This window comes from Jaculus jaculus, chromosome 15 (assembly GCF_020740685.1).
Source record: "Jaculus jaculus isolate mJacJac1 chromosome 15, mJacJac1.mat.Y.cur, whole genome shotgun sequence".
Taxonomy (NCBI): domain Eukaryota; kingdom Metazoa; phylum Chordata; class Mammalia; order Rodentia; family Dipodidae; genus Jaculus; species Jaculus jaculus.
The window spans coordinates 62,197,689-62,219,393 of NC_059116.1; the positions used below are offsets into that span (position 1 = coordinate 62,197,689).

Consider the following 21,705-nt stretch of genomic DNA (forward strand, 5'->3'; position numbering starts at 1 on the left):
TTTTTTTTTTCTCTTCTATTATGTTATTTTGCATTGTGTCCATTTCCTTTTTTAGGTACAATTTCAATTCGAGTTTTTTCTGATTTTCCTTTTTTTTTTTTTTTGCAATGACTAGCATTTATTCCAGGCTAACCTTGAAATCTTCAGTGAGGTCATTTGTATATTTATATATTACCAGCTTATAGAATTTCATCACTAGATCAAAGTAAAAAAATGTATAGGACTTTTCCAGAAATATTCATTAGGGTATTATACCTTATCCAGAACACAGAAATTATACAAGTCACTTTTTGTACAATAATATTTGGCAATGTTCTGTTCAGATGAAATGGCATTTCATTTATGAAAACCATCTTCAATCAAAACACACACACACACACACACACACACACACACACACACACACAAAACCATCAGAAACTCCATTGGTTTTAATCTGCTTTTATAACTTGTCAAAGATTCCTGCCCTCTTATATTCTTTAAGTAATATTTTAAGAAAACCACAAATTAAAAAATTAATCCCAGATGCAAATATCATTCCTAAAAATGAGGCCCTCCCTATGCCCACTTTTGATTATATCAGAGGGAGACCTATCTTCAACAGCAGCTAGATTCCCTTGAGGTAGTCCTACAAAACAGGAGATGATTAGACCTACTAATGGCCAAAAAGGGAGGCGTATATTTGTTTTTACAGGAAATCATCCAGGACAAGATTAAGAGGCCCCAGCAAGACTTGGAGACAAGGCAACAGGACCTCCAGGACAGCCCACTGCGGATGGGCTTACATGGCTTCTTACCCTACCTTTCCCTCTACTTGGGCCCCTCCCCCTCCTTCTCTTTCTCCTTCTCCTTCTCCTCACTGTCGGGCCTTGTGTAATTAACAAAATTACACAATTTATTCACCAATGGCTAGAGGCAATAAAACTTCATCAGGTCAAAATACCACAGGCTGGCAACTCAGGAATTAAGTTCCTCAAATGACCCACTGCCACTTCCTCTGCCCTCCATGTGACCAATGATGGGTAAGATCTCAGACTGACTGAGACAACCTAAGACAGACCATGGAGTGGGTTCTCAGTGAGCTAAACACATAGTACCCAGTGACGGGTAAGATCCCCAGAGAGGGACAACCTAAGAAAGGGGCCATGGTGACTAATGCTCTTACAAAAACAAAAGGGGGAGATGTTGGGCCCTGAAAGGCCCAGGTGTGAGGCCTAGTGGAACTTCCTGAGCCTAGCTAAAGTTTGGAGACCTGTCTCTGGCCAGCTAGGACTCAGCAAGATGCCTAATGACTTCTGGCCTGCTACTTCCATGCAGCAGTTGGAATTTCAATAGTCATAGTTTACTATTGGTCTTTACTTCTTCCCCTATCCTAAAATCCCTGCCTTCATCCCCAACATGATATAGGCAACTGATTTTAACAATAAAGAGAGTTCCTACTTCCACAAGACTCCCGACTCAGTGTGTTTTTTCTCCAGTGACTAGAAGAGATTATGGGTCGACCAAATCCCACCCTCTTCCTCAACACCTTGGGAGGAACCAACAGGCCTGGTCCTTCCTCAGCACTGGAACCCGACATTTTCTGGGTCCTGAGGATGTAGCTTGTAGGTAAGTCTCTCATCTACAGAAACCATATTAGTGAATGAAATATCAGTACATTTCAGCTCCATTGTCTTCTTCACAGGGTCAACCACAGCATGCTCCTGCACATATGTTTTGGTTCTTGCTGCACCAATATGAGACTTCACAATGGAGGGTAGTCCCCACTCAGTGCTGAGAAGCCTGAGGCAGTGCAACTTTCCAAAGGATCTGTATATCAGTGGAGTACATCAATGCCAACCACACTTGGGTTCATTGGGCTTGGGTATTTTTGCATGGCAGCAGTAGTAATGGTTTCCCATGGGTGGTCAAAATGTGCTCAAACGTCCAGATCTTCATGGTGCCAGGGCCTGCCCCATGCCTGGTGGCATGAGGGAACAAAGATGAACTGAAGTTCACCTGTTCCTGTCCTGCCCCGTAGCTTCTGGCTGGCTTCGCTGAGTTTTGATTTTCTTGATGCTTCCTGTAGTTCATTCTTGCATTTGATCAAGTCTTCATTAAGCTTAATGAACAGGTTGTTGAGATATTCCATTTCTTGAAGTCAACTTATTTATACATCTTTGGAGGGTTCTAATGTTTTCTTCAATCAAGTTAAGCCTACTTTCAAAAGCTGAACACTCTAGGAGATGATTCTGTTCAATTTCATTGATATGATTGTTGGTTCTTTGATGCTTTGCTTCCAGTTTAGTGATTCTTTTCTTTTCTTTTTTCTTTTTTTTTTCAAGGTAGGGTCTCACTCTAGTCCAGGCTGACCTGGAATTCACTATGGAGTCTCAGGGTGGCCTCGAACTCACGGTGATCCTCCTACCTCTGCCTCCCGAGTGCTGGGATTAAAGGCATGCACCACCATGCCCAGCTAGTGATTCTTTTCATTAGGGTCTCATTGTTGTGTTTTCATTTTGGGAATGAATTTCTGTTGATTTCTCTATGAATTCACTGGAAGCTTACACTGTAGGAATAGACATTCCTGGTGGAGATCTCTTGTTTTTTGAATTTCATAGGCTTTTTTGGGTTGTTGGCTACCCAATTTAGGGAGACTATTTTATTGAGGAAGATGCAAGATTTTTGTCCTTTGTCCCTAGTACCATCTTACTCAGGTGAACAGGATGTTGGTACCCAGTGACCAACCAGGATACCAGAGCAAAAGACCTGATTCCACAGCTCACACAGGGACCAGACCTCCCCAAGCAAGGCACATTGGGACCAAGAGGAGCAGGGGACTGGGAGGAGCAAGGAAACAGGTATCTGGCCTACTTTGTGCTGTGCTGCACAGCACCCAGACCAGCTCAAGAATCCCAGACCAGGGAGGTGGGAGAAACCCAGAAACAGGGAACTGGCCCACTCACTCCAGACCACTGTGCTCATTCACACTCAGACCAGTGCAGGGCACACAGACTGGGGAGGCAAGAGGTGCTAGGAAACAGGGGTCTGACCTACTCACTCCAGACAGCTCTGTATGCCCTCATACTGTCTGTGCTGGTAACCTAGACTGGGTAGGTGGGAGGAGCCTGGAAACAGGGGTATGGCCTACTCATTCCAGACTCCTGCACCCACCCACACACTGTCTGAGCAAGGAGCTCAGACTGAGGTGGTGGGAGAAGCCCAGAAACAGGGGTCTGGTGTAGTCACTCCAGACTGCCACACCCATCCACACTCTGTCAGTGCAAAGAACTCAGATTGGGGAGGTGGGAGGAGCCTGGTAACAAGAGTCTGGCCTACTTACTCCAGATCATTGAACCTGCCTGCCCACAGCACATTGTCTGGGCTGACAATCAGACTGTGGAGGTGGAAGGAGCCCAGAAACAGGTGTCTGGCCTATTAACTCCAGACTGCTTGGCCTGCCCACACACTGTCCACGCAGGCAACCCAGACCTTGGAGCAGCTCTAACAATTTTCTGGTAGAGTCTTTAAGGTCGTTTATTTCTATTTATTTATTTATTTATTTATTTATTTATTTATTTATTTTTTGTGGATAAAAGGGTTTATTTTGGCTTACAGACTCGAAAGGAAGCTCCATGATGGCAGAGGAAGAAGATGGCATGAGCAGAGGGTGGACATCACCCCCTGGACAACATAAGGTGGACAATAGCAACAGGAGAGTGTGCCAAACACTGGCAAGGGGAAACTGGCTATAACACCCATAAGCTCGCCTCCAACAATACACTTCTCCAGGAGGCATTAATTCCCAAATCTCCATCAGCTTGGGATCTAGCATTCATAACACCTACATTTATGGGGGACACCTGAATCAAACCACTACAGGGTGGAATCTGGCACCTTGTTCATGCAAGACCCGTGCTCTGCCGCTGAGCTCAAGCCCCAGTGGTACAGTCAGGTTCTTGGGGTTTCCAATACTTTGTCCATGTGGCAGGAAATTTTAGTTCCTTCTTCTTCCAAAGTTGCTGACAAGGTCCTTTATTTATAGAATCATATCACCTGCAAATGATAACTTGATCTCTTCCTTTACAAATTGTATCCCTTTTTTAATGTGTGTCTCTTGCCTTATTGCTATGGCTAAAACTTCCAGTACTATTTTAAGTAAGAGTGGGGAGAGTGGACACCCTTGTCTCATTCCTGATTTTAGTGGAAAAGTTTCAAGTTTTTCTCCATTTAGTATAATGTTGGCTGTAGATTTGTCATAAATATCTTTTATTATATTGAGGTATGTTCCTTCTATTCCCAGTTTTTGTGGGACTTTTATCATGAAGGGATATTGAATTTTGTCAAATGATTTTTCTGCATCTAATGAGATAATCATGTGATTTTTGTCCTTCAGTCCATTTATACAATGTATTACATTTATTGACTTGCATATGTTGAACCATCCCTGCATCTCTGGGATAAAGCCTACTTAGTCAGGATGAATGGTTTTTCTGATATAGTCTTGTATTCTGCTTGCCAATATTTTGTTGAGAATTTTTGTATCTATGTTCATGAGGTAGATTGGTCTGTAATTTTCTTTTTTATTCTGTCTTTGTATGGTTTTGGTATCAGTGTGATTGATGCTGGCTTTGTAGAAGGAGTTTGGTATGATTCCTTCCTTTTCTATTTTATGGAAAAGTTTGAGAAGCATTGGTGTTAGTTCTTCCATGAAGGTCTGGTAAAATTCAGCAGTGAATCCATCTGGGCCTGGACTTTTTTTATTTGGGAGATTTTTGATAACTGCTTGGATTTCTATACTTGTTATAGGTCTATTTAAGTTATTAATCTCATCTTGTTTTAATTTAGGTAGGTCATATAAATCAAGGACATCATCCATTTCTTTCAGATTTTCATACTTCTGCTTTTGTCGTGGAATGTCCTTATTTCTCTGTCTATTTGAATGGATAGCTTTGCAGGATAAACTAACCTTGGTTGACAGTTGTTATCTTTCAGGACTTGGAATACATCACTCCAAGCCCTTCTGGCTTTTAAAGTTTGTGTTGAGTAATTTGCTGTAATCCTGATGGGCTTGCCTTTGTAGGTAACTTGATTTTTCTCTCTAACTGCTTTCAATATTTTTTTCTTTGGATTTTGTGCTTGGTAGTTTTATTATAATATGGCGAGGAGAGATTCTTTCCAGGTGTTGTCTGGCTGGGGTTCTAATGCCTTCCTGTATCTGCATTGACACCTCTTTCCCAATTTGTGGAAAGTTATCTTCTATGAGTTTGTTGAAGACACCTACTATGCCTTTGGAGTGAAATTCTTCTCGTTCTACTATGCCCTGAATTCTTATGTTTGGTCTTTTCATAGTGCCCCACATATATTGAAATTCCCATTCATACTTTTCTATTAGTTCATGTTTCTCTTTGTTGGACTGTATTAGATCTGCCACCTGGTCTTCTAGCTTAGATATTCTGTCCTTTCCTTCATTCATTCTACTGGTGAGATTTTCTACAGAGTTTTTTTTTTTTTAAATTTCATTTACTGTGTTCTTCATTGCTAGTAATTCTGACTGGTTTTTCTTTATTATTTCTATTTCCTTATTTATGTCTTGTATTGACTTCTTTATTTCATTAAATTGGTGTCCTGTGTCTTCTTTGATTCTTTTGATTTCTTCTTTGACTTCTTTATAGTTCAGTCATGAACATTCACTGAAAGGTAGGGCTGCCTGAGGATTATTTGAATTTCTAATGGAGGGTACCGATGTTATATTTCCAAGCCCCTTCAGATTTCTTGATCACTTACAACTTGCTGACAGCAGAGTTACTGACAGTGTGTGGAGTCTGGGTAGATTCCAGGATCTAGTTCAGTGCAGAGGACAGAGTTTGTGTATTGAATCTACAGAGGCATGGTGCAAATAAACTTTCTTCTATTTATTGCAGTCACAATCTGGTTATGTCCCCTGCCCAAAGCTTTGAAATGATTACTATTACATTTTGTTCACTGCTTCCTAGAGAGTTTCAGTTCACTATGATACGTTTCCACAAAATGGTTTGTTAAATATGTGCTTTTAAAGTTTGTTTTGTTTTTTGGGCTGCAGAGATGGCTTAGCGGTTAAGCGCTTGCCTGTGAAGCCTAAGGACCCCGGTTCAAGTTTCAATTCCCCAGGACCTAAGTTAGCCAGATGCACAAGGGGGCGCACGCGTCTGGAGTTTGTTTGCAGTGGCTAGAAGCCCTGGCGCACCCACTCTCCTCTCTCTCTGTCTGCCTCTTTCTCTCTCTGTCTGTCACTCTCAAATAAATAAATAAAAAGAAACAAAAAAGATTGTTTTTAAAAAAGTTTGTTTTGTTTTTTAGGTAGGGTCTTGCTTCAGTCCAGGCTAACCTGGAACACACTGCAGTCCCTGGCTGGCCTTGAACTCACAAAGATCCTCCTACCTCTGCCTTCTGAGTGCTGAGATTAAAGGCATGAGCCACCAGCTAATGATGTTGTTTGTTTATTTATTTATGAGAGATAAAGAGCAATATATATATATGTATATATATATATATGTGTGTGTATATATATATATATATATATATACATACACACATATATACATGTATCTATCTATCTATCTATCTATCTATCTATCTATCTATCTATCTATGGAGAGAGAGAGAGAGAGAGAGAGAGAGAGAGAGAGAGAGAGAGAATGGGCACACCAGGACTTCTAGCTGCCATCTGGCTTATGTGGGTCCTGGGGAATTGAACCTGGGTCCTTTGGCTTGGCAGGCAAATGCCTTAACAACTAAGCCATCTCTCCAGCCCAGCCCATGATGTGCTTTTTTTTTTTTTTTTAAAGATTTTATTTATTTAAGAGAGAGAGAGAGAGAGAGAGAGAGAGAGAGAGAGACAGAGACAGGTAGAGAATGGGCACACCAGGGCCTCTAGTCACTACAAATGAACTGTAGATGCATGTGCCACCATGTGCATCTGACTTACATGGGACCTGGAGAATTGAACCTGGGTTCTTAGGCTTCACAGACATGCTCCTTAACCACTATTCCATCTCTCCAGCCCCATGATATGCTTTTTTGATTATTTTTGATTATTATTATTATTTTGATTATTATTATTTTTTGATATTCTTGCTAACTTATATTTTTGATAAATGGATTCAGATTAATATATGGTTTTGTCTGTTTCACAACCATGTAACAGTTTTGCAATGGAAAGTGGAACATTTGTGACCTAAATTTGTAATGTATTACATTCTCAAAGGATGGAGTGAAGCAAAATGAAATGAAAATCTAGTGACAAAAATCACTGCAAGGGCTGGAGAGATGGCTTAGCGGTTAAGTGCTTGCCTGTGAAGCCTAAGGACCCCGGTTCGAGGCTCGGTTCCCCAGGTCCCACGTTAGCCAGATGCACAAGGGGGCGCACGCGTCTGGAGTTTGTTTGCAGAGGCTGGAAGCCCTGGCGCGCCCATTCTCTCTCTCTCCCTCTATCTGTCTTTCTCTCTGTGTCTGTCGCTCTCAAATAAATAAATAAATTAAAATTAAAAAAAAATCACTGCAAAATGCACAGAGTTCTTTCTTGAAGTGACCTTTATGTGTATGTGTGAACTAGTATGTATGGTGTGGTGTATGTGTGTGTGTTTATAGTATGTACATATGTGTGTGCAGATGCCTGGCCCCCATGCACATATATGTGAAGGTCAGAGGAGAACACTGGGTGTCCTCTATTCCTCTTTCTCTTGTTTCCATGAGATGGTATCTCTCATTAAACCTGGTCAGATGGGCAGAGCAGCAAGCTCCCATGATTTCCCTGTGTCCACCCTATCTATCTTACTCTTCTCAGTCTTTCCAGGGTCTCCAGCTGCACCAGCTTCTAAGTTCTGGGTCAGACCCATTGCCTTCACATTCAGTCTCCTTATATTCCTGGAAGGAAACCTGGGAGAGGGGCTGAGATTCCAGGGTCAGACCTCAGTTTTCCTACCTCTGAGTTCTAGTTCCTCCATTTGTTCTTTGACCTTGCTGGGTTACATAATCTTAATTTTCTTGTGACTTGGATTACTAACACACATAACTATTAGGGCAGAACTAAGGATGGAGTTGAAATAATCTATACAGGGACTGAAGAGATGGCTCAGTGGCTAAAGAAGCTTGCTTGCAAAGCCTGCTATCCCAGGTTCAATTCCCCTGTGCCCATGTAAAACGAGATGCACAAAGTGGCTCATGCATCTTAGGGTTTATTTGCAGGGGTACGAGGCCCTGGCACACTCATTCTCTCTTTCAAATAAAAAATAAATAAACAATGAGCTTGACATACTGACTGGCAGATAGTAAGTGATCAGTAAAAATATCTTTCATTTTACTCCCCCCCCAGGAAATAAACCTCCCCCCAAACCAAGGATCTTGTCTACTGTAGTATGTGTTATGATTAAGGTGTTGCTATTTTAGAGAAGGTATAACTAACTGATTACAATGGATTCTCTTATTGGTGGGTATAAAGCCAGTGAATACAAACAGAACATGGACTAAAAAAGATTTATTACTTGCATCAAGGAAGAAACCAGAGCAACGCATCCTCTCCAACAAAGAAATGAAGAGCATTTCTTGAGGAAACATGCATATGAGGAAGGATTTTATCAGCTAGAGAGGCAGGCACACTCCTGAGATGGGCAGTTCACAGTTTGAAGTCATACATGACCTGTTAAAAAATGGCAATCTATGGACTGGAGACATGGCTTAGTGGTTAAGGTGCTTGTTTGTGAAGCCTAAGGACCCAGGTTTGATTCCCCACATAAGCCAAATGCACAAGGTAGCACAAGTATCTGTAGTTCATTCTCAGTGTCTGGAGGCCCTGGAATGCCCATTCTCTCTTTATCTGCCTTTTCCTCTCTCTTTTAAATAAATAAATACATAAATAAATATATTTTTTAAAATGGTGATCTAGAAAGCCAAGATGAATAATTCAATAGTAAAAAAAAAAAATAATGAGTTGACTGCAGGTCCTCTAGGAGAGGGGCAGGAGGCTGCTTTAAGCAAGCTACTTGGTTTTTCTCCAGAGGATTGTACCCAAAACACCAGATGAAGTTCTGTGATACTGTGAGTAGCCTAGCTGGAGGGGCAGAATTGAAACTCCAGAGACTTGTTGCTGGTTAGAATTATCACACTTGGATATTTGTCATTGATTAAAGTTGTTGAACTTGGTGCTATAGAATTTGATGTTTGCCCTGTTTAAATCCTGTATTGGTTGAATATTTCTTTGCTATACTCAATGCTATCTTTTGCAGTGTGAATGTTTATTCTGTACCGTTATTTTTATTTTTTGGTATTAGGGCTCAGTTAAAAGACCTTGGATTATGGAGATGTTTGGACATCATTAGGGTTGATAAAAACTATGGGGTCTTCTTAAAAATTAATTTATTTTTTATTAACAACTTCCATGATTGTAAGCAATATCCCATGGTAAGATCCTTCCTCCCCCCACTTTCCTCTTTTAAACTCCATTCTCCATCATATCCAAAACTATGGGGATTTTTAAAGTTGGGCTTAATGCATTGCATTTTGCATCACGTATGGTTCAGTTTATGGGATTCAAAGGCAGAATATGATAGTTTGATTCATGTGTCCCCCATAACTTAAGTGTTCTGAATGTTAGATCCTCAGAAAATGGCAATTTTGGAGTTGGATCCTCATAAAACTTCATCTGGTGCCAGCAGATCTCCTTGGCAGCCATTCCACAGTCCTGGCATCTCCACTGGTTCTCTGCTGCAACCCACAGTTCATCCTCATGGCTCCATCAGGTCTCCCCACAAGTAATCCAACAAGCTAGCTTCAACAAGCCTGTGCTGTTGGGGATGGACTTTTGGGTGTTATAGCAAGCTTCCTCTTGTCAGTGTTTGGCACACTGTCTTGTTGCTTGTCCATCTGATGTTGGCCAGGAGGTGATGTCCACCCTCTGCTTATGCCATCATTTCCCCTGCCATCATAGAGCTTACCCTTGAGTCTGTAAGGCAAATAAACCTCTTTTCCCCCACAAGCTGCTCTTGGTCAAGTGTGTTCTGCCAGCATTGTGAACCTGACTGTAAGAACATGCACCTGCCCATGCATGTATCTACATTATGCATACATATACCACACACACTTACACACACACACACACACACAATCAGTTACCTTCTTGTTGCTGGAAAAAATATCCAACCAAAAGCAGCTTAAAGAAAGAAAGGCCTTTATTTTCGGTTGAGTTTCTAGGCAAATTCTATCATGGCAGGAACAAGAAAGCAGAGTTATATTGTTACATCCATAGGGAGGAAGTAGAGAGATATGAATGCTCAATACTCAGCTGGCTTTTTCCTTTTTCAAACAAAACAAAGGTTTTATTTTTATTTATTTATTTGAGAGAAAAGAGAGAGCGAGAGAATGGGCATGCCAGGACCTCCAGCCACTGCAAATGAACTCCAGAAACACGTATCACCTTGTGCATCTGGCTTATGTGGTACTTGGAGAAATGAACCTGAATCCTTAGGCTTAACAGTCAGGCTGCTTAAGTGCTAAGCCATCTCTCCAGCCCTTTCTCCTTTCTGTACAGTCCAGGATCCCCACCCACGGAGTGCAGCTGCTCACAGTTAGGGTGGGGTCCTCACACCTCAGCTATTCTAATCTTGAAAACCCTTCACAGACATGACCAGAGATTTGTTTCTATAGTGATTCTAAATCCTGTCCAGTTGACAGCTAGAGATTAACCATTACACACACACACACACTAGAAAATGTGATTAATCTTTCAGTTTGTAGACTGAGAAACCACAATATCCTTCATAATGTGTGTGGGAATCAGGTAGCTAAGGGTGGTAAGAGGTAAATGTCAAGGAAAGAATTCCGCCTCCAGGTGGGCTCCTCCCACCTCAAGGTGCAACGTCATTCCCCAGCCTGCAGGTTTGTTCTACTCTCTTCAGACTTGCCTGTCCACAGTGGCACAAGACAGCTCCTTATAACCAATCTCTATTTTTCTGTGTGTAGATCCATACTTATGAGCTCACTCTGTCTCTGGTGACCCTGACTGATACAATTATCTCAAAAAGCCATGATTGTTCTCCAGGAACCTCTTTCCTCTTCAGTCCTAATAAACTTTGACCACAGCAAGAATTTAGGAAGGAGGTAAATGCATATTAAAACTGGTCAAGCCAAATCAAGATTTCTGAAAAACACCTCATTTTTCTTTCTCTAACTTCATTTAGCTTGGTATTAACCTTTCCAAGTTAGCTTCTAAGTTTTTTGCTGATTCCAATTAGGAACTCATCATCCTATCTAACACCACTGTAGTTTGACACAGTTACCCCATGTTGACGCAAAACAGCTAAAGAAATACAAAGAGTAACCTAAATGATATGCATTTAATGTGTAATACTTGATTCAGCCCTGTTAACAGAGAGAATACAGTCACATCCTTGCCTTTATGATGGTTCACCTTGAATGTGACAGCTATGAACAAAACCAGATTCCAGTGTTTGACATCAGTGATGTGGTTTCCTAAACAGGTGAACAACTCAGCAAAATTCCCAACCATTTAAAATGCCCTTGAATATGGTAGTTATTGTAAGGTGGCTGATAAGTATATCTAAGTCTTGAGCTCAGATACTTATCAACAGGTTTTCATCTGCATGCAGGTCACAAGGGACGGGTGCAGGACTCAGTGGGGCAGGATTCTCCTTGAATGCCAGTTATCTAATATCTGATCCTTGGTCACCAAATAGCAGTGTATGCTCTGTGACAATGCAAGCCCCCACTTTAATTTCCTCACAGAGCCTACAGTGTGCTTCTTTAAAAAAATTTTTTTGTTGTTTATTTTATTTATTTGAGAGTGACAGACAGAGAGAAAAAGGGAGAGAGAGGGAGAGAGAGAGAGAGAAAGAATGGGCCTGCCAGGTCCTCAGCCACTGCAAAGGAACTCAGATGTGTGTGGCCCCTTGTGCATCTGGCTAATGTGGGTCCTGGGGAATTGAGCCTTGAACCGGGGTCCTTGGGCTTCACAGGCAAGTGCTTAACCGTTAAGCCATCTCTCCAGCCCTACAGTGTGCCTCTTGTTGAGAACAAATTATTAGACAATCTATTTAGAAAAGATAAAAGAAGATACAGAAATGGATGGTGGTGATGGATGCATAACAGTGCGAATGTGTTTATTGCTGCTGAACTAGACAGTTAAAGAAGTTAATAATTCTACATGAATATTTTTATATAATAAATATGTTTTCAGAGATAAGGGATTTTAAAATCATTTAAAAATCCAAGGATAAATTTCACTTTTAGTTTATAACTGCTTAGTATTACATAAAGGAAACTTTTTTCCAGTTATGTGCAGAAATTAGAGGTACTTCCCTATCACTGGTTTGAAGGCAAAGACCTCAGTAATGAGGACAATAAGTTCTCTACCCATCACACAATGCCTCAGCTGCCTTCTGCAGTGGCTCACAACCAGCTTTCTAGTTTCTGTCTCTGTGTACTTAGGGTGGAATGCATGAAATCATATATTGTATGTACTTTCATGACCACCTACTTCATTTAAAACAATCTTATCCATATTCCTGCATCTGGTAGCATGTGTCAGAATTCCCATACTTTGGAGGCTGAATCCTTTCCCAGCACAAGTCTCTGTTGTATTTTGCTTGTCTGTCCACTTATTGGTAGACCCTCAGTGTGTTTTCACTTTCACTACTGTGAATAACGCTGCCCCAAACAGAAGTGCAGAAACATTTCTTCTGGTCCCTGATTTCAGTTTCTGGGTAAAGCCCCACAAGTGACTCTGATTCTGGGGTAATTGTACATTTCCTTTTGTAAGGAATTTCCCTACTGTTTGTATAGCGGCAGCTACACAATTTTACTTTCTAACCATGCACAAGGTTTCTAGTTTCCCCATATTGCCAATACATCATTTGCTGGTTTGGTTTTTCCAATCAATAGCTGTCTTAAAAGCTGTGAAGTAGTAGCCCTGGAGTTTTAACAGATATTTCATATCTCTAGGCCATAAATTACATTATATTAAGAATGAAGATTTATGAAAAGTATAGTGTATTTAATGATTTTTTTCTTTAAAAAAAGCTTCGTGCTTCAATGACAATATGTGCTCACTATAATAATAAAGTTGCTAAATTCTGGACAAATAGGCAGACAAATTATATGAAATGCATGGGTGGGGTGCATGCACGTATGCATGTTTGTGTGCATGTGTGAGTGCAGGTGCATATGTGTGCATGTGCATGTCAGGGCCAGTGGTTGATGTCAGTCTTCCTCAGTCATGCTTTGCTTTGTTCTCATTGAATCTCGAGCTCACAATTCACAGAGACTAGCTAGCCAGTGAGCCCCAGGGAGCTCCATTTTCCACCTCCCCTGTGTTGGGATTACAGTTGCACACTTCAGTGCCTGGCATTTTATGTATGTCCTGGGGATCTGAACTCAGGTTCTCACGCTTGTGGAGCAAGCACTTTACCACTGAGCCATCTCCTCAGCCCCACAAAGTGAAACTTAAAGTCAATACAATATTCATTTGTGGGATACTTGGAAATTATTGGCAGGTAGAAGCAAAACAATGAGTATTTTAGTGTGATTTCTTTGTCCTGTGGGAAAAATTGTTTCTTTCACTGCTGGGAACTAAACTTAGGATATTATGTATGTTATACCATTTCTGTACCACTGAGCTACATACATCCTTAGCTGTCAACAATTTTATTTATGTAGTAGCAATCACACAGTCTACAATTGTATATCCTGCTTTCTCACTTAACATGAACATCATTTCATGCGATTATTACTAGTTTTGATAAATATTTACTAATATGTAACTTTCTCTTTAGTGGTTATCCAACAACATACTTATTATAACATTGATAATTCAGCTAATCAAATCCACACATCATAGTTGAACTACCAGACAAGTTTTATATGAGTAAAAATCAAGTAGACAGAAATAGCAATATAATATACCATATAAGTATGTTAAAAACAATTGAGAAATTTCATGTTAGCAGTTCATACATTTTACAATACAGAAAATACTTTTAAATATAATTGTTTTGGGCTGGAGAGATGGCTGAGCAGTTAAGGTTCTTGCCTGTGAAGCCTAAAGATCCATATTCCATCTATCTCCAGATCCCACATAAGCCAGACTCACAAAGGTGAGGAAAACACAAGGTTGCACATGCCCACTAGGTGGCACAAGCATCTGGCATTCGATTACAGTGGCTGAGGCCCTGGTGTGCCAATTCTCTCTCTCTCTCTCTCTCTCTTACTTTCTCTAAAAAAGAAGAGAAATTATTATTGTATTGTTATGAACTTCATGTTAAGAACGTATTGCATATTGGTTATATTTGAATAAGGTTATACTCATATCTCTTCTCTCTTACTCCCATTCTATTGAGGGCCTCCTCAGTGGAGTTCAGACAAGACTTAAAAATTTTTTTTGTTTATTTTTATTTATTGGTGAGCAGCATACAGACAGAGAGGGAAAGAGGCAGATAGATAGAGAGAGTGGGCATGTCAGTGCCTCCAGCCACTGCAAACGAACTCCAGGTGCATGCTCCACCTTGTACATCTGGCTTATGTGGGTCCTGGGGAATCAAGTCTTGAACTGGGGTCTTTAGGCTTCACAGGCAAGCAGTTAGCTGCTAAGCCATCTCTCCAGATCCAGAAAAGACTTTAAGATTCATGTGTGTTCATGAATGTGTGGAGGCCAGAGGACAACTCACGAGTCATTCCTTAGACACCATCTATCTTTTGAGCAGGAACTCTCATTAGCCTGAAACTTGCCAATTGGGCTAGCAAAGCCAGCCTACAAGCCCCAGGGATCCTCCTGTCTCTGCCTCACCAGCCCTGGGATTATAGGCATAAGTCACATATAGCACTTTCACGTGGGTCTTGGGGATTAAACTCAGGTCCTCATGCTTGTGAGGCGAGTACTTTACCAGCTGAGTCATTTCCACAGTCCTGTGAAGAACTGGCTGCATGCTGTATGACCCCAATCCATGCACAGATGTCCCATTTTATAATGGTTAGAACACATTTTTCTCTGGAAGCCCTATCATTCAAATGCCTCCTTAAAATGCAAGGTGATGACCTCAGTGTGAGTAGTTTGAGTTCCCAGAAAGACCCTGGGAATTAAAAAGCAATAAAAGCAGAATGAAAGGCTCAGTCAAGTGAAGGCTATCTTACCACAGGGAGCAAGTGGAAGAGATAGAGATGAGATGTGGTCGCACGTCAGTAGCTTTATGATGACAAAGAATAATAGGCAAAGTGGAAAGAAGGCAAGGAAGGAGGGAGGGAGGTACCATGTCTTGCAGTCAGGTTCACATTGTTGGCAGAAAACACCCAACCAAGAGCATCTTGTGGGCAAAAAGGTTTGTTTTGGCTTACAGACTCAAAGGGAAGCTCTATAATGGCAGGGGATAATAACATGAGCAGAGGGTGTACATCACCTGTTGGATGACATCAGATGGACCATAGCAACAGGTGAATGTGCTAAACACTTGCAAGAAGAAGCTGGCTATAATACCCATAAGCCTGCCCCTAACAATACACTGCCTCCAGGAGGGTTTAATTCCCAAATTACCATCATCTGGGGACATGGCATTCAGAAAACCTGTGTTTATAGAGGATGCCTGCATCAAACCACCACTCCATGTGAAGAATCATAATCATGGGGGCTGGGGAGATGGGTCAATGGATAAAACCTTTGCCCTGAAATTGTGAGGACCCAAGTCTGGATCCCACATAAAACTGATACAGAAGCAAGTACTTGCAATCTCAGTGTGCCTAGGGCAAGGAAGAAAGAAGCAGAGACATGAGAATCCTCTGGAAGCTGGAGGTTTACCTAGCCTGCTGAAGGGAGCAATGAACAAACAATCCTGCATAAAACAAAGTAGAGCAGCATTGGAAAGCTGTCCTCTGACCTGCACAAGTGTGCTGTAGCAAGCATGTGCCTGCACTCACATGTATGAACATGCAAATATGTACCATACATACACCATAAAAACAATTGTGGTCACTGAAGAGTGATGTTCACTTTATTCCAGGACAGTGGTTTTGGTTGATGTTCTCTGTAATATATATTCTGGACTATTAAAATTCCAAGGCAGCCTGGACAGAGATTATCCCTTGCACAATTAAGAATTATGGGTCCTAAAAATATTTCCATGTTTGAGAAGCACAGCAGCAGATACTGACAGCAGGAAAGAAGAGAAAATAGACTTACCAAGTATGGCAGTAAGTCCATCCTGAAGTGTTAAGTGTGGTAGCAGCAACCTGTGCGGTGGATTCTGTGAGCAAGAGATAAAAGATAGGAGCATTTATGGGAAACCTCCTATTTCCTTGTTTTTCTGGTTGGTTAATGATATAAAGAAATAAAAGAGCAAATGCTTCAAAGAGAGAAAGAGAGAGAGATCAACTATGCATTCAATGTCAAAGTGGTGTTTGCTTTTGACATTAACATGTTAAATAATTGAGAAGGGCAATGCTGTCTTTTAAAGCAGAAAAGAAAGAAGTGGAGATAAAAATACAAGAGTGAAAGGAATAATGTCCAACAGTAAGTTTTCTGGCATTGCTGTACTTTGTAATAAGCATATATGAAGTACTAGTTGGTTGAAAAATAACATATCCATATAATGAAAACGTATTTGCAAATCATGTATCTGATTAGCAAATTACATTTAGAATATATAAAAATGTCTTAAAACTTATTAATGAAAAGAAAACTAACTCAAAAACTGTTCTGAATTTGAATCTCTATATGAACAGTTCTCCAAAGTGTATATACAAATGGCCAACAATCACATGAAAAATATGATTTGAAAAATATACAAACACACATCAATACCACTACAAGGCATGCCAAACAGGATGGCTCCCATTTTAAAAAGGCTGTAAGTGCTGGCCAAGATGTCTAGAAATGTATTGCTGATGTATTTGTGAAATGTGCAGCCACTTTGGAAAATAGTTTGACAGTTCCTTAAAATGTTAAATATGAAAGTATTGTGTGATACAACAGTTGTGCTTCTAAGCATATGCCCAAGTAATGAAAACTTGTCACATGAATTATTATACACAAATGTTCATAGAATTGCATAATAGCTGTAAAGGGGAAATACCTAAAATGTCCATCAGTAGATCCATAGACATATTAAAAAAGATGGTATTATTGAAATGAAATGTTATTGGACCAGAATTAGGAACTTTGCAAGCAAAGCTCTTTCTCATCCTCATAAGCTAAACCTCACAAACCATAGTTCTTACTGCATTCAGGTCTTTCAACTCTGACCAGAAAAGTCCATCAGCACTTCAAGGCATCTCTTAGGCTAAGGTTTCAAATCCTTCCACATTTCTCTTGAAAATCAGCTCCCAAAAGCCAAAGCTACGTGGTCATATGTCTAGCAGCAAATTACTCCACTCTTGGTACCAACATAACTTGTTGCAGTCAGGTTCACATTGCTGGTAGAAATCACCCAACTAAGTGCAGCTTGTGGGCAAAAAGAAGTTTATTTTATCTTACAGCCTCGAGGGGGATGCTCCACGATGATAGGGAAAATGATGGCATGAGCAGAGGGTGAACATCACTTCCTGGCCAGCATCAAGTGGACAGCCAGAACAGGAGAGACTGTGCCAAATACCTGCAAGGGGGAGCTGGCTATAACACCCATAAGCCTACCCACAATAATACACTGCCTCCTGGAGGTGTTAATTTCTGAATCTCCATCAGCTTGGAACCTAGCATTCAGAACACTTAAGTTTATGGGGGACACCTGAATCAAACCACCACAGGAACTAAATGTAAATTTATGCTGCAATGTGGACAAATCTTGAAAATGTTAAGTGAAAGCTAGTCCCATGGATCCCATACATATATGATCCATGGGACTGAATATTATATATATATATACATACATACACACACACACACACACATATATATATATATATAAATAAAATCTTATTTTATTTATTTATTTGAGAGAGAGAGAAAATGGGTGTTCCAGAGCCTCTAGCCACTACAAATGAACTCCAGAAGCATGCACCACCTTGTGTATCTGGCTTTTGTGGGTACTGGAGAGCTGAACCTCAGTTCTTAGAGTTCACAGGCAAGCACATTAAAAAGTAAGCCACCTTCCCAGCCCCATGGATCTTTTATTTATGGTTGGACCTAGGGTTTCTTTTGCAGTTGATGAAAATATTTCAAAGTTAATAGTGGCACAACTTGAAGTCTGTGAATGTTATTACACCCGTTATCTTCTTGTTGCTGGGTCACAACACTCAACCAGAAGCAGCTTATGAAAGGAAAGTAATATTTCCAGCATTTTTTTTTACCTTTTTCTTGACAGCTTCCATACTTAAAGAAAATAGACTGTGATAATTCCCTCCCCACCCCCACTTTCCCCTTCACAGATCTACATTCCATCATGTCCCTTCCCTCTGTCCATTAGTCTCTCTTTTGTTCTGATGTCATCATCTTTTCCTTTTTTTATGAGGGTCTTGTGAAGATAGTGCTAGGAACTGCAAGGTCATGGATATCAAAGCCAATTTCTGTCTGGTCAGTTGCATTGTAAGGAGTCCTGCCCTTCCTTTGGCTCTTACATTTTTTCTGCCACCTCTTCTGCAATGGACCCTGAGCCTTGGAAGATGTGGTAGAGATGTTTTAGTGCTAAACATTTCCCCATCACGTCTTCTCAGCACTATAGTGCCTTTTGGGTCATCCCAGTAGTTACCACCATCTGAAAAGAGAAGCTTCTCCAACCAAAAGTGAGAGTAGCATTGATATATGAGTATGAATATTGAGTAAAGTGCTTACAGGGCAGTTTGGTGAGCAAAATATATGCATTTAGCCAGATAAGTGCAGGAATTACACTCATAATGGTCATGACCTTCCCCACCATAGGCTTTTGATTAGGTTTTCAGTACCAGGCATGTAATTCCCTCCCAGAGTGGACCTCCAGTCTATTTAGACAGCAATTAGTTTCCCCCATAATAAACATGCCAGTAGCTTCTTTGGCCTGGGTGGCCAAATTTGAGGCTTGCAGTGTCCACTGCTTTCATCACAGATGGTTTCTGTCTCCCATAAGGCTGCATGAAGTGCAGCTTTTTCCAGCTTTCTGTCAGCTGGTCTACTGGGAGAAGGTTTTCAGCTCAGCCCCAGTTTGATTTCTTGATGACCTTGCAGCCTAAGCATGTAGTCTTCAGCAATAGGGTCTTCTAATCTATTCCTTGTGGGAAACCAAGAGCCTATAATAATTTGGGGGCATCAAGAACCTTCTTGAGCAGCAATTCACTGGAAGATATCTCATCCCTGGCACTGAAATTTTCTAGTCTATGGCTTCTGGGTGTGCCATTATTCAAAAAGGTAGGTTATCATGTGGCTTAGTCACAATGTCCTGGATTTTGATTACCACTCCCCCGACATTCTTTTACTCAATCTCTTCCCCTAACCCAGGCCCCAAAAGCCAAACGTCATGTATTTTCTCTCATATGTGGATCTTAGTTACAAATGTTCAGACCTGTGTGTGAGTTGGAGTAAAAAGTGGAAGCAGAGGTGAGTAAGCTAGAAAAGGGCTATAAGGGAGGGAGGAGAGGGGTGGGCTTAAGGGGATGGTACCGTATATATGTAAGTACATGGACAGCTTATTTCCAGAGTTTAAATTCAACTTTGCTCAAGTTTTCCCGACATGAGCAGAACACCACCACCCTCTCCGCTAGAATATCACATAAATTGCCTATATCCTAGACCCAATAAGTCCTTCATCCTCCCTCTGAAATTTCGTAAGCTGAGCTTCCACAATCCACTCTTCTCTCTGCATTTTGATCTTCCAAACTCTCACAGAATGGCCTGTGAAGGTCTGCTTACAGAAATGTAAAGCTTCTCTTATCCAAAGTTCCACATACTCCCACATTTCCCTTACAAACTGTTAGGTCAAAATGGGATTCCCAGAAGGGAGTCACCAAAAGAAAAACAGGATGGCTACAGAGAGATATAAAGAAATGGATCATCCACATTCCTCAAGAATGATACCCCAAGAACAGGATTTACCACCCGCCCCTCCTTATCTCTCACCAGGCCACTTTTGGTCTCACCCTGAGATCAGAGATTTCCTGCCCCCCTATCTCTCACCAGGTGACTCCTGGTCTCTCCATATGGCTAATGTAAAAGAAGAGAGATTTCCTGTCCCCCTATCTCTCACCAGGTCATTCCTGGTCTCTCCATATGGCTAGTGTAAAAGAACAGAGATTTCCTGCCCTAACGAGGAAAATTCCTTCCCCTTTCTTACCTTCCCCCAATTGAAAAATCTTATAAAGCCCACTATCTGCTATAACCCCAGACTGACTGTTCCGCTCTTGAGAGTCAGTCCTAGCAACTCATGTCCCACCCCCCCCCCAAAAAAAACTTACATCTTTGCCTTATGTGGTCCTTGGTCACTCCTGAACCTTACACAAACCAGTTCTAAAAAGCTAAAAACCATATTGTGGGCTTACCACAGAAACAGCCTCAGTACCATTTTTATTTTTTTTTATTTTTTTTTTTTTGGTGGCAGTTACCTTCTAATTACTGGTTAAAAAAAAAAAAAGCTAGAAGCAGCTTATGGAAGGAAATACTTATTTCTGCTTATAATTTTGATGGGACACTTCATCATGGTGGGGAGGGCATCATAGGAGCAGACAAACTTCATATCAGTAGGAAGTCAAGGAGAATAAGCTGAGTGGGGCAAGCAGGGCTGAGCTATACCACTCACCAGGCCCAACCTCCATGACACACTTCCTCCAGCAAGACTCCATCTCCCAAAGGCTCTCCACCTTCCCCAAAGTGCCACCCACTAGGGAGTAAGTATTCGAGCACATAAGACTATCAGGGACATTTTATATTCAAACCATCATAGTACTTAAAACCAGAAACTGTACAATTTATACGTATGGGTATTACATATATAAATCATATTCTTAGAAAGTTGTTCAAAAAATGTTAACAATTAAATTTAGACAAAAAATACAATTTCTATATCATCAGCACAAAAAGTTCTAGATTCATATATTAGCTATTATTTCTCTTAATATTACAGATCACAATATCACCATTGTTTACTTGACTGGAACATAAAAGTGACATAGAAATCACTCTTCCATCTGACCAAGCTAATCTCAGCTTTGTTTTCTCTCTCTCTCTTTTCCTCTTTCCTTTTCTTTCTTTCTTTCTCTTTTTTTCTCTCTCTCTTTCTTTTTCTTCTTTCTTTCCCATTTTCTTATAAATCAGAAAGGAAAATGGGACTCCTTGTTGAGATAAAAAGACAAGGTTACTATTTGTTACTTTATAAGTTTTTATTATTTAATTTTTCTTTGTGTATATGCACACGTGTGTGCCACATCATGTGTGTGGAAGTCAGACTGTAAAGAGCAAAATGTTTTATTTCTCTACATTTCTTTTTTTAAAAAAAATTTGCTTACTTTTGTTTATTGTTTGAGAGTGACACAGAGAGAAAGCGGCAGATAGATAAAGAGACAGAATGGGCATGCCAGGGCCTCCAGCCACTGCAAACGAACTCCAGATGCGTGCACCCTCTTGTGTATCTGGCTAGCATGGGTCCTGGGGAATCGGGCCTCAAACTGGGATCCTTAGACTTCACAGGCAAGTGCTTAACCACTAAGCCATCTCTCCAGCCCTCTCTACATTTCTTTATACCTAACTTAGAGAAATATAGAAGTCACTTCCTTGTAGGAGGCTTTGCTGAT

General features: G+C 40.8%; 1 pseudogene; it reads right to left on the reverse strand.

Annotated features, from left to right (window-relative positions):
- Positions 1–21,705, reverse strand: part of LOC123455068 — a 108,025-nt pseudogene that overhangs the window by 6,297 nt on the left and 80,023 nt on the right.